Here is a 13,778-nt window from a genome sequence, read left to right as displayed (position 1 = left end):
AGTTGGATATCATATCTCATGTTTATCAATTTCCTGCTTTAAATCTCAATCTTTAGACTACTACATCCAATCTATTTTGAAAAGGTGAAAGGTTAATTGTAAGAAAAGAAAATGTGGACAAAGAAGCAATAGTCTGATGATTGCAGTAATAGCTAACTTGTAGTTCGACATTTAATCTCTTGAGCCCTACCTTTAAGGAATGGCCTGTACACAACTGAGTTTCATAACGTGAATAAACTGAAATATGTTTGATGACATTTGCTTACAGCAAGGCAGGAATTTGGACTTCAGCCGCTCACCCCACCCGTCCCGCCGTGCCAGCAGGAGGCCCAAAGTACATTATTCTTACAGAGCCTAGAGCTGCATTCCGGCTCCTCCTGGTCAGCGATGGCTCAGTTGGTAGTACTCAGATCTCTGGGTCAGAGGTCGAGTTCAAATCCCACACCAGACTCAAGCAAAAAAAAAAATTCAGGCTCACACTCCCAGTGGAGGGAGTGCCGCACTGTTGGAGAGTATGGTCTTACATAGGAGGAGTAGCCCATCGAGTCTGCTCTGCTATTCAATATGATCATGGCTGATCACTTCAATGCCTTTTTCCCCCACACTATCCCTTTATGTCATTAGTATTTAGAAATCTGTCAATCTCTTCTTTAAACATACTCAATAACTGAGCTTCCACAGCCCTCTGGGTAGAGAATTCCAAAGATTCACAACCCTCTGAGTAAAGAAATTTCTCCTCATCCCCGTGCTAAGTGGCTTCCCCCTTATTTTGAAATTGTGTCCCCTGGTTCTAGACTCCCCAACCAGGGGAAACATCTGAGCTGCATCTACCCTGTCTATGCCTTTAAGTCTTTTGAAGGTTTCAATGAGATCAACTCTCATTCTTCAAAATTCTAGAGAATACAGGCCCAGTTTCCCCAATCTCTCTTGGTTCAGATCTGAGGCCTCATCTGCCTTCTAGGGTGGACATAAAAAGATCCCAAGGTACTAGTTTGAAGAGAAGGGAGTTCTGCCCCAGGTCTTGGCCAATATTTATTGGAGAAGAGAAGGCTGAGAGATGTTTTGATAGAGGTATTCAAAATCATGAGGGGTCTGGACAGAGTAGATAGAGATAAACTGTTCCCACTCATGAAAGGATCGAGAACAAGAGGGCACAGATTTAAAGTATTCAGTAAGAGAAGCAAAAGCGATATGAGGAAAAAACTTTTTCACGCAGCGAGTGGTTAAGATCTGGAATGCGCTGCCTGAGAACCTGGTGGAGGAAGGTTCAATTGAAGCATTCAAAAGGGAATTAGACAGTTATATGAAAAAGGAAGAATGTGCAGGGTTGTGGGGAGAAGGCAGGGGAATGGAACTGAGGGAATTGCTCTTTCGGAGAGCCAGTGCGGACACGATGGGCCGAATGGCCTCCTTCTGCACTGTAACGATTCTGTGATTTATCCTTCAACCAACATCACTAAAGCAGATTATCTCGTCATTATCCTATTGTTGTTTGAAGTCTTGCTGTACACACATTGCAATAATGCACTTCAAAATGACTTTTTTGGCTGAAAAGTATTTTGGACATGTCCTAAATGCAAGTTCTTTCTCTCTTTCCCAACCCCACAATAATAATAAAAATAATAATATTATTTCAACTACATTCTTGGGGCCTGTTCCTTTTCACTGCATGGTTTAGAATGTATATGTTGCATGCTCCCATTCACTTGGACCTGAATTTTGCAACTGGTATGAGTCAATTTGTATATTAAAGCAGCCATACTAAAGGCCAGCTACCCGACCCGAACCTGACGCGACCTGACGACATGTGTCGGGTCGAGTCACACTTCCAGATCCGGCATTCAGGCTCGGGTCAGACACACTCGATCACCACCTCCGGTGAGTAGTTCCAATGTTAACGTACTTTTTGGATTTGAAATGTGGTTTGGTTAGTTACTTTAAGCATGTGCAGATAAGCAACAAAGTGAAAAACAGAAGGTCGGGTCGGGCGCGGGAAGAAATGAAAGGACTCGGGCTGGGTTGGGCTTGGGGTCGGATGTGGTTCTGTCGGGCTCGGGTCCAGTTTCATTTGCAGACCCAAGCCGGCTTTTAAGTCTTACCCCTAATTCAGGCAAGCAGGCTGCTCACCCATTTACAAGCCTGCCTGAATATTGCATCAGGTGAGCCTTGAGCATCAATGGGACATGTTGAGGTGCCCTACCCAGATCCCAATTTTCAGTTGCTGACTGTCAAACTGGATTAACATAAGCTGAATTTCCCCAATATTTCTAAAAGATAAACCAAACTCATAGTTAAGTATATTGCACAATTACAAGGTTTGGGTATTTTTTTTTGAAAAAGAGATCAAATTTTGCACCTCCCAACCTTAGAAAGAAACATATGGATCAATGAGGAAAGTTAACAAAAAAAAACACACAATCTACTCTCCCATGGTAATCAATATCTTGCACATCAAGTTCTCTGTCACCCATCTGAAGACTATCAGTGGAATAAATTCCTCAAACTAGTAGCCACCAGTCTCATGGAAATCTGATAGATTAACCAGACACATCACAACACAAATATTTAAAGTGTCAGCAAATACCAGAACCCCACAGAAAAGCAGAGACATTCCAATCTCTATAGATACATTCTCATTCAGTGTTGCACATGGATATACGGGACGTAGAAAAACTAGTGCTGAGATTCATACACTATCATTTTTCTTAAAAGGACAGGCCACCTCAATCAGATGTTTGGACAAGTTGGTGCTCGTCAGTAAACAACTTATACAGCCTATTTCCTCCCTCTTTTTTGGAAATATCCTCTCTCCTCCAAATTTCACCCCTCCTTTCCTGAAACCAGGACTCAGACTGGGCTGTGGTGTCACAAGAACTGGCACACCTGTGTGACCGTTCTCCATGTGAGAGCCTAAATAGGAGTAATGGCAGTCTTTATGACCATGAAAAAGAGTCACGGGTAAGGTCTGTACTGTCTTCACCTAACATCTAAACATTCACACTTTCTAGTAGGGATTGATGGATAGTCCCACCTCAAAACAGCAAAGAGCATAAGAACACTAGGAGCATGAGTAGGCCATTCAGCCTCTTGAGCCTACTTTACCACTTAATTAGATCATGGCTGATCTGTACCTCAACATGCCATTATAGTTAAAAGGAAAATAGTCATTGGAAATATTTTTAAAGTATTAATTTTCTTTGGTCAAACTGAACCTTGAACACAGTTTGACTGTTTCAGGTTATCATGACATAGCTATGGCGATCATTAAAAAAAGAGTATCAGTTCATATGCCACTGATAAATTACTTACAGTAGAAGAATTGCTATCATTTTGTGGGACATTTTTTCATGGAAATTAATGGAAATATTTTGGTTCCAACAGTATAATCAATGAAGCAGATGCTCTACTGGCATTCTACAGGGAGGGCTGTTGCTGAAGTGATCAGGTTGCAAGTAGAACTTTCCTGTATACCTCTAGCTGATAGACACGGTGATGCAGGAAACTGGTGCAAATCCATGATAGAACATGAAGACATCAGTTTTTCAATGGTGACATTCTTGGCTCTATTCCAACTTTCCTGGTGCCCGCACAGGCAATAATCTCTTTCTGCCTATATGCTTGGAATATAATTTGAGCAAGGCAATTGAATTGCCAACCCACTCAGATTTATCTACCTGTTTTCCCAATCAGCAGTGATAAAGGCCAAAAGAAGTCTTCCATGTGGCTTCCAAGTTTCCTCCATGACCTTGTCCCTCCCTATCTCTGTAACCAGCTCCAGCCTTACAATCTACTAAGAACGCTGCATTCTTCCAACTCTGGCCTCTTATACATCCCCCGACTTCCTTTATCCCACCATTGGTGCTTGTGCCTTCAGTCATCTAGGCCCCAAGCTCTGGAACTCCCCTGACCAAGCATTTGATCACCTTATGTCCTGATGTCTCCTTCTTTGGCTCGGTATCAGTTCTTGTCTGATTATGCTCCTGTGAAGCAACTTGGGAAGTTTACTACATTAAAGGTGCTATAAAAATGCAAGTTGGTGTCAGTTTTGTATTTCAAATCTAGCCCTTCTCCTTTCTGACACCATGTTCTTTATTTTAGACAGACAGACAGACAGAGACATTCAAGCCCTAGACTCCAGTAGATGTTAGTCAAACAATAGCTCCAATAGGTGTCATAACTCTTTTGCACAGATAACAAAGCCATCTTGTTGGCAGGTAGTGCCTATCAGAGGCTAAGCACTTCCCCATGGGGAGGAAGAATGTTACCCACACCTACTGCTGGAAGCCAGTTACCTACTCTCCCTCTACTGGGAATTGAAAGCAATAAAGTAGAAAATAAAACAAAAAAGTAACTTATCAGATACAGGATGACACCTGGGGAAAGTTTATTATAACGGACAATTCAGTTCTTCGAAGTCACTGGCAAAAACTGAAAAAGTTTATGCTGTAGAACATGTTCAATTTGGTGAAGTGCAGATTTTTTTTTAAACCCACTTTTGAAAATCATGTTCTACATGCTTTAAGTTAAATAGGAATTATCACTTTTAGAAACACGCTTTGCTTGAAACAGTTTGGCAGGAAATGCAGCTTTAAAAAAAATGTCAGTAACCAGAAGCGAATGGGAAAGAAAAGTTGTAGTAAAGAGGTCTGTAGGGAAGGGGAGGGGTGTTGGGTGGCAAAGATTTGGGTCTACACCTCTGCTGGATAGCGTTTGTTCAAACTGTGAATAAGGCCAAAATGATTTTGTAAATTTAAAGGGGTGTTGTCTCCACGTTCTATCTGGGGAAGACGACAAGTTGGACAGTATTTTCATTGCTAAGAATGTCACACACAATTTTGACCATTTTCAAATGTACGACCCATATCCAAAATTTTGGCAATAACAATGTGAGGACAGTGCCCTGATTATTTTTTTTTCAAACTGCTGACTGACTATAAGTAGGCTTTGTGTAATAGACTCGTGTATCCACGAGGAATTGGGTTATGAACCTTTCAGGCCATTCAATTTAGAGTTGATAATGGTGCTCAGAGAACAGGAACATTCGATCTGTTGGGATTCAAACCTTGGAAAAAAGGACAGTGTTCAGCATTTTCCCCACTAATGGTAGTTAGAAGCATGATACTTTCACCAGGAACTGGAGTTTGCTTGGGTCGTAACAGGAGAAAGGTTATTTCATCCGTTCATGCTGGCCTTGATCCATTCTAATTGGGTGCCAAACTATTTAGAGATAGAGAAAGAATGGACTTTGAAAGGGTAAAACAACATTCATAAAACCCATAGTACCGTAATAAACAAGTGCACCAGCATGATTTTAAAATTGTTATAGATTTTACTTAATTGCTACAAATCACTCCTGTTCGAATCTTGCAGTTCATCACATTATCTGCAGAAATACACAGGCTCAAAAACAGAGAGATCCGCAACCATGTTTTTTTATTCTGGAACACAAAACCATCATGCCATCATTTATTCCTCTTCCAACCTGACAGCCTTGGCTCAGCAGTAGCACTCTTGCCCCTAGGTCAGAAGGTTGAGTTCAGAATCCCATCCTAGGACCTTGAGCACATAGGTTGACGCCCAAGTGCAATACCGAGGGAACATCTTTCAGATGAGACACTAATCTGTGTGCCCTCTCAAGTGAGCTTAAAAGATCCCAAACCCTATGTGAAGAGCAGAGGGCGTTCTCCTGTTATCCTGGCAACTAGTTATCCCTCAACCAATATCACTAAAAAGATGATCTGGCCATTTATCGCACTGCTGTTTGTGCGACCTTGCTATGTGTAAAGTGGTTGCCATGTTTCCTGCTTTGGAACAGTTCAAGAGTAGTTCATTGGCTGTAAGATGTTTTGAGGCATCCTGAGGTTGTGAAAAGCACAAGTTATTTCTATCCCCCTGTTTAGCTCTCAACAGGCCATTCTTTCAAAAGCAACCTACAACCTGGGTGATAGATGTGTGCAGCTTCTGATGGCTCCACCACTAATTTGCTCATACTTCCCAAGGCAATTAGCTGCTCTTAAACCATGACAAGGAGGAGCATGAGTGGGCTCAGGATCAGCTGCTCACTGATTATTCTGCTCTTTCATTACAGTGAAACAGTGGCCTGGAATTAGAGTCATTTACAGTACAGAAGGAGGCCATTTGGCCCATTGAGTCCATTGCCAGCTCTCAGTCAGTCAGTTATGCAGTCAGTCCCACTCCCCGGCTCAATCCCCGTAGCCCTGAAAGTCCATTTCTCTCAGGGGTGGCCATCCAAATTCCTCAATAAGTCATTGAGCAGCTCCGCTTCCACCACCCTTGTGGAAAAGTTCCAGGTCATTACCACCCGCTGCGTGTAAGTGCTTCCTCATATTCCCCCTGCATCCTTTGCCCAAACTTTTCATTGTGTCCCCTAGTCCTTGTACCATTTGTTAATGAGAACAGCTTTTCCTTGTCTAACTTAACTAAGCCTGTAATAATTTTGTACAGTGCTATTAAATCTCCCCTCAATCTTCTTTCTTTGAAGGAGAAGAAATACAGCTTTTCCAACCTAACTTTGTGACTAAAATTTTCCATCACTGGAACCATTCTGGTAAATCTCCTCTGCACCCTCTCGAGGACCCGCACATCCTTCCTGAAGTGTAGTGACCAGAACTGGATGCAATACTCCAGTTGGGGCCTAACCAGAGCTTTATAAAAGGTTCAGCATAACTTCCCTGCTTTTGTACTCAATGCCTCTATTTTATAAAGCCCAAGATCCCATATGCTTTACTAACCACTCTCTCCTTATGTCCTTCCACCTTCAAAGATCTATTCATATGCATTCCCAGATCCCTCTGCTCCTGCACTCTTTTTAAGAACTGTGCCATTAAGTATAAATCACCTCAACTGGTCAGTATTAAATTACATCCGCCACCTTTCTGCTCATTCTGCTCGCCTATGTCCTGATAGAGGCGGTTCACATCATTCTCACCGTTTGCCGCGCCTCAAGCTTGGTATCATCAGCAAATTTTGAGATTCAACTTTTTATTCCAAGATCCAAGTCATTTATATAATAGCAAAAAAGCAGTGGTTCCAGTACAGACCTTTGGGGAACCCCACTGTCTACCATCCTCCAGTTTGAAAAGCAACCATTTACTATGACTCACTGTTTTCTGTTATTAAGCCAATTTTTTTGTCCAATTGGACACTGACCCTCCTATTCCATGAGCCTCAATTTTCTTAACCAGCCTTTTATGTGGTACTTTATCAAATGCTTTCTTAAAATCCACATAAACAACATCCACCGTATTTCCTTCATCAACCTTCTCTGTTATTTCATCAAAAAATTCAATTAGATTAGTCAAGCATGATCTGCCTTTTACAAATCCATGCTGGCTATCCTTAATTAACTCAAACCTAAGTGTCCGTTGATATTTTCAAATTATTGTTTCTAAAACTTTACCCACCACTGATGTTAAACTAACTGGCCTGTAGTTGTTAGGACTGTCCTTATTCAAGAAAGGGTGGAAGGGTGTCACATTTGCCACTCTCCAATCCTTTAGCACCTCCCCTGTATTCAGGGAAGGTTGGAAGATTTTGGCAAGCCCTTCTGCTATCTCCATCCCCACTTCCTTAAGCAACCTGGGATGCAAACCATCTGGACCAGGTGACTTATCTACCCTAAGCATTGCCAGCCTTTTTAGCATCTCCCCCCTCAATTTTTCTCCTATCTATTGCCTCAACTCTGCTCTAGATATTTTGTCAGCCTCCATTTCCTTAGTGAACATTGATACAAAGTATTCATTAGCCTTGCCCTGCACCTCGAAGCATGTATTACCCTCTCTGTCCCAAATAGGCCCCACTCCTCCCCTTACTACTTGATTATTTACATGCCAGTAGAAGATCTTTGGGTTCCCTTATATGTTGCCATTCTATTTTCATATTCTCTCTTTGCCAGTTTTATTTTCCTCTTCACCTTCCCTCTCAACTTATTCCATATGGCCTGGTTCTCACTTGAGTTTACCTGACATGCATCATACACTCTTTTTTGATTCATTATCGTCTCTATCTCCCTCATCAACCAAAGAGTCCTGTTCTTGGTTCGCCTACCTTTCACTCTTGTGGAAAATGTTTCTAGCCTGTGCGTGAAGCATCTGTTCCTTATAGATAACCCATTGTCTTCCTGCCAGTCTTTAGTTCCATTCTACCCTGGCTAGATCCTTTAAGCTGTTTCTTTGGCAGACTAAGGACAGAATTTTATGCCCACCTACCCCCAAACAGCAGGATGGTGGTGGGCATAAAATGGAGCAGGAGGCTCAGGAGCAGCAGGGGAGGGGGGGGGGGCGGGCCTTCCCAACCCCGCTGCCACTTTATGCAGGGCGGTGGCAAAAAACAACCCGCCCGCCCCAAGCCAATCAATGCCCTTAAGTGGCCAGTTAACAGCCACTTAAGGGCCTCCACCCGCCGCCACAGGCATTTTACCCTTGGCAGGCGGGTGGTCCGGGCACAAGAAAAGCCACTTGTTAAAAGTAGGTGGCCTTCCAACGGCCTTGGGGGGGGGAGGGGGGGAAAGAGAGGCCTCCTGATCAGGTACCCCGTGCCCGACAGAGGGCTGCCCCCCAATACCCCAACCACCCTTGCCTCACTGGGGCCTGACCGATTGCCCCGGCGAGGCCCCAAAAAATTACCCGTTCTCTGAGCTCCCCGACATCTTCCACCTTCAGCTGGGTTGCAGTCCCAGCAGTGGCCACCAGTCCTGGGGAAAATTGATGTACAGAGAGATTTGGGTGTTCAGGTCCATTGTTCCCTGAAGGTGGCAACGCAGGTCAATAGAGTGGTCAAGAAGGCATACGGCATGCTTTCCTTCATCGGACGGGGTATTGAGTACAAGGGTTGGCAGGTCATGTTACAGTTGTATAAGACTTTGGTTCGGCCACATTTGGAATACTGCGTGCAGTTCTGGTCGCCACATTACCAAAAGGATGTAGATGCTTTGGAGAGGGTGCAGAGGAGGTTCACCAGGATGTTGCCTGGTATGGAGGGCGCTCACTATGAACAGAGGTTGAGTAGATTAGGATTATTTTCATTAGAAAGACGGAGGTTGAGGGGGGAACTGATTGAGGTGTACAAAATCATGAGAGGTATAGACAAGGTGGATAGCAAGAAGCTTTTTCCCCCCAGAGTGAGGGATTCAATTACTAGGGGTCACGAGTTCAAAGTGAGAGGGGAAAAGTTTAGGGGGTATATGCGTGGAAAGTTCTTTACGCAGAGGGTGGTGGGTGCCTGGAACGCGTTGCCAGCGGAGGTGGTAGATGCGGGCACGATAGCGTCTTTTAAGATGTATCTAGACAGATACATGAATGGGCAGGAAGCAAAGAGATACAGACCCTTAGAAAATAGGCGACACGTTTAGATAGAGGATCTGGATCGGCGCAGGCTTGGAGGGCCGAAGGGCCGAAGGGGCTGTAATTTTCTTTGTTCTTTGTTCTTATTCCTGATAGCGCTGCTGGGACAGAGAGCTACCAGCCCACTGATTGGCTGGCAGCTCCATTAGGCTGGATATCCTGCCTCAATGACATGGAAGTCCCACCTCAGACCAATTAAAGGCCTGGGGACCGTAAATGTGCTCTGGATCCCCAGGCCGGGTGGAGGCAGTTTCGCCACCGACTTTTCAGTCAGTGGACAGCTCGCTGGATCACCGAGGGAAAAATTCCAGCCTAAGTGTATGAGAGTGGATCCAGGGTGATTTGCCCTATGTTTGGCTGAGTTGGTAACACTCTCATCTCAGAGTCAAGGCCCACTCCAAGACCTGAGATCATAATGTGGACTGATACTTCAGTACAGTACTGAGGGAGTGCTGCATGGTTGGATGTGCTGCCCTTCAGATGAGATGTTAATCCAAAGCTCTGCCTACTCAGGTGAGCATTAAAGAACAAGAAATTCTTCTGGCCAACATTTCCCCCCACCCAACACCACCAAAAACAGACTAACTGGTTATTCATCTCAGAACTTCTTATGTTATCTTGCCATGTACAAATTGATTGTTGTAGTTGCCTTAACAAAGAAAACCATTTGTGCAAAGCACTTTGATATGCTTCTCAGAGATATGGCAAGATGCTATTCAAATACAAATTCCTTCTTTGTTTTATATACCATGCATCTCTGGAGGGAAGTACTTAGAATTCAACAAAATGTGTTTGAGATTAAGATCAATTCTCATCCAGCTTCTCCATGACACATAAGAGAATCTAACCATCTCCCCTTTCCAGTCAACTGCATTACCATCACTGAATCCCCCACCATCAACATCCTGGGGGTTACCATTGTCCAGAAAGTGAACTGGACCAGCCAGATGAAAATACTGTGGCTATAAGATGGGCCGAATGGCCTCCTTCTATGCCATAAAAAAATGACTAACAGCAGGTCAGGGGCTGGGAATTCTGCAGCAAGCAACTCACCTCCTGACTCCCCAAAGCCTGTCTACCATTTACAAGGCACGTCAGGAGTGTGATGGAATACTCTCCACTCGCCCGCAAGACTGCAGCTCCAACAACACTCAAGAAGCTCGACACCATCCAGGACAAAAGCAGCCTGCTTGATTGGCACCCCATCCACCAGCTTAAACATTTACTCCCTCCACCACCAGCACACAGTGGTAGCAGCATGTACAAGATGCACTCCAGCAAACTCACCAAGCCTCCTTTGACAGCAGTTTCCAAACCCGCAATCTCTACCATCTAGAATAAGGGCAGTAGATGCATGGGAAAACTGCCAACTGCAAGTTCCCCTCCAAGGCACACACCATCTAACAGCACTGTCGGTGTACCTACACCTTTGGACGGCAGTGGCTCAAAACAGTAGTTCACCACCACCTTCACAAGGGCAATTAGGGATTGGCAACTGTCATGCAGACGCCCCACCTGCCAAGAATGAGGTGTATTAATTTTGTCATATGAACATTGATTTTAAACTGTTGCTGAAGCAACGAAATGACTTGTTAAACAGATCAGCTGTGGCTGGAAAAAACATTTACATACTAACAGATAGTGCTTGTGGAGACAAAGGACTATTCCTAACACATTCAACCCACAATGGATTTTGATCACCAAACATTGAAGGTGAGGAAGCCCACATTCTAGAATAACTGTTAAGATGGCCGAATCCAAAAACAGATGTGGTCAAACCAGCTAGTCACATGACTAACCTGCTGGGCAACCTGAGTTTTTTTGAATTGTACAAACAGCTTGAGACAGGGACTGTTTGCTCCACGACTGAAAAGACCTCTCCTGGCTGGCTCACCACAGCCTCTCGTCTGCTCCCTCTCTTTCTCACAGAACTCCAAATCCACTGAATACACGTGAACTCCAAGATAGAAAAGTCTCCTACATCGAACAAGGTTTAAGAGGAATACTGGACCCCAACGAAAATCAGGGCCTACCTATAATCAAGGACTCTACAGAGAACTTGAAGAACAGTAACCAAAATCCATCTTCAGATATTGCCTCAAACTTTTCCACTTTATTTCTTCTGCTCTTTACTGTCCCTATCCGCATGTATGTTTATCGCATTTGGGCGCGTCGTGTATCCGTAGGCGTTAACTGAATTAGAGTTTAAGTTTAATAAATTTCAACCTTCTTTAAACCCAAGAAAACCTGTTTGGCTGCTTTCTTTGCTTTATAATTGGAAAGGGTGAGCTAAAAACACGGCGTGTTTAAAATTAAACCCTGCTACGGTAAGACCAGGTGAAGGCTGAGAGGGAACCCTAGACCCCTTTCTCACCTGGTCAGAACAGCAACAAATACTGGCCTTGCCAGTGAAGCTCACATCCCATGAAAGGATTAAAAAAAGGGGACTCGGAGCTCCAGCATTATAGGCTCAAAACTTGGAGTGGGGCATCTCATGGCATGCAACATTAGTCTTTATCCTGCACCCTTCAGCTCAATAATGTTTTGTCCCGTTACTTGCTGGAAGTACATTCTGATGACAACATAGTAAGGGCAACAGGGCATCTATAACCCTTGGTGAACAGGACAAATAGTCCATCTCCAGAAGTGATGAGATTTAAGGACTGAGGAAAAAAAACAAAGAGTGGCAGGATAAATTAAACTTAAATCAGATACAGAAAGAGAAATGAAAGAAAAGAGAGAGGGAAAGAAAGATTGGACTAAGAGAAGAAAGACAGAAAGGTAAAGTAAGAAAAAGTGAATTTTTTAGATTTAAACATTTACTACATGTAGGAACGAAGTTGAACCATTTAAATTGTTCCCTTTCTGCAGAAGTTCAGGAAACTTCTGGAGAAGTTAATTGCCACTGCATTAATTATCACGTTAGCCTCCTTTTAAAAAAAAACTATGACATATTTCTTCATCGCCTGAACTTGCTGACCAATTTGCACATTAATAATTATCTGCAGTGTGAATTTTACCAGCAAGATTTAGACTATTGTAACTGCAGGTCAAGTATCGTGATGACACATCTAATAAACAGTTTTCAAATCCCTTCTGCACAGAGCCTCAACACTTTTACAGGGTACCCCATTAATAATTATTGAATATTTTAATTTTAAATGCATCATGGAAAGCCCTTACATTTAAAAAGCATTAAGGAAACCCAGTAGCTAAAGGCTGGCTGACTATTGATTATATGTATTTTGTTTCTTGGAATTAATTGAAATGTTTCACTTCCATATCAGTAAAATCTGTAGTTATTAATGATTATTAGAACTACAATACTTCCTGGAGATTTCAATAATAAGAAAAAAAAGACAATTACTTCGCTGTAAGCAAAGGCCTCGAAGTTGTGAAGCACATTTGGGAAAGCAGCTGTGGACAGTTGCCGTGACAACGAGCACACCCCTCGGAAGAAAATTACATTACAAATGTGATGTGGTTTCCTCTATTTGAACAACTGTGCTTTTCAGGATTCAGATACTATTACGAGAATGGATCAATCGCAGCATTTCCAAAACCTTTTGACAGTATGTGGCTACAACCATGGCAACATAAAAAAGAGTGGAACGGATGATATGAAGCAGCCAGCATAGCTGGTTTGATTCATCAGACACGTCTACTGCCTTTTATCTGTCTGGGGAGAATCAGTGCAGATGCTTTGTCCACCATGTGTCTAAATTCAGTTTGCGACATGTTCGAATGTTACTGTCCAACTCCAATGTTTGGACAGACACACAAGAGCCCAGGTATATAACCGAGCCCTTCCCCTGTTACCTCTAAACTACTCGACTACTGACACCCAACAAGCTTTTCAAGGAATATTGAAGCGTCAGAAAATGTGCTGTGTCAATACACGAATCCTAATTGTTCCACATACCTTCAAACAAGTGGTCCTTGACACGTGTACCCCAGCAGCGCAGAGAAAAAACTATCACGTTTCAATAAGCAGCAAAAGTCATCCACTGCTGTAGGGACACGGACTCCACCCAGGGGTTGGGCTTGCAGGAGAAATGTGTTCGCAGCTGACGTCTCTCTCCACTTTATGTCACTTCCTTTTAAAGCTCTGGTTGAGGGTGGAGTGTTTCTGTTTTGTTATGATGCATTCTTCCCTTCCCTCTCTCTTGGAGGTCAGCCCATGTTTTTTTCCCCCCACCATAGCCCCTGCAAACAGAAAGCAGCTCTGTGAGCTCAACTTCACGTGTATTTAAACTGCAGCCCGCCACAGCTCATTTCTTCAGTCCCTGCCCCTCCCTTTTCCACAGAGAAACATTCTGTAAGTTATTACTGCCTCTGTCCCTAGGACTTCTAGACAGCTTTGTTGAAATCCAACTGTCTGAGTAGTTGAAATGAGAACAGAAATTGCCGGAAATA

The 13,778-nt window shown here is 43.4% G+C and overlaps 1 protein-coding gene across 2 annotated transcripts in view; it reads right to left on the bottom strand.

Moving 5' to 3' along the window:
- The window catches only part of agpat4 (1-acylglycerol-3-phosphate O-acyltransferase 4 (lysophosphatidic acid acyltransferase, delta)), a 247,761-nt gene extending 234,328 nt beyond the window's left edge, over nt 1-13,433 (bottom strand). The window contains exon 1 of one of the 2 annotated variants that reach the window (XM_068044613.1): nt 13,285-13,433. The gene's annotated coding sequence lies outside the window, so the exon portion shown is untranslated. The remainder of the gene's footprint in view (nt 1-13,284) is intronic. The other variant, XM_068044614.1, reaches the window with a different exon arrangement.
- Nucleotides 13,434-13,778: the final 345 nt, after the last annotated feature.

Source organism: Heterodontus francisci, chromosome 13, assembly GCF_036365525.1.
Source record: "Heterodontus francisci isolate sHetFra1 chromosome 13, sHetFra1.hap1, whole genome shotgun sequence".
Lineage (NCBI taxonomy): Eukaryota > Metazoa > Chordata > Chondrichthyes > Heterodontiformes > Heterodontidae > Heterodontus > Heterodontus francisci.
This window is presented reverse-complemented; position numbering and strand designations above follow the sequence as displayed.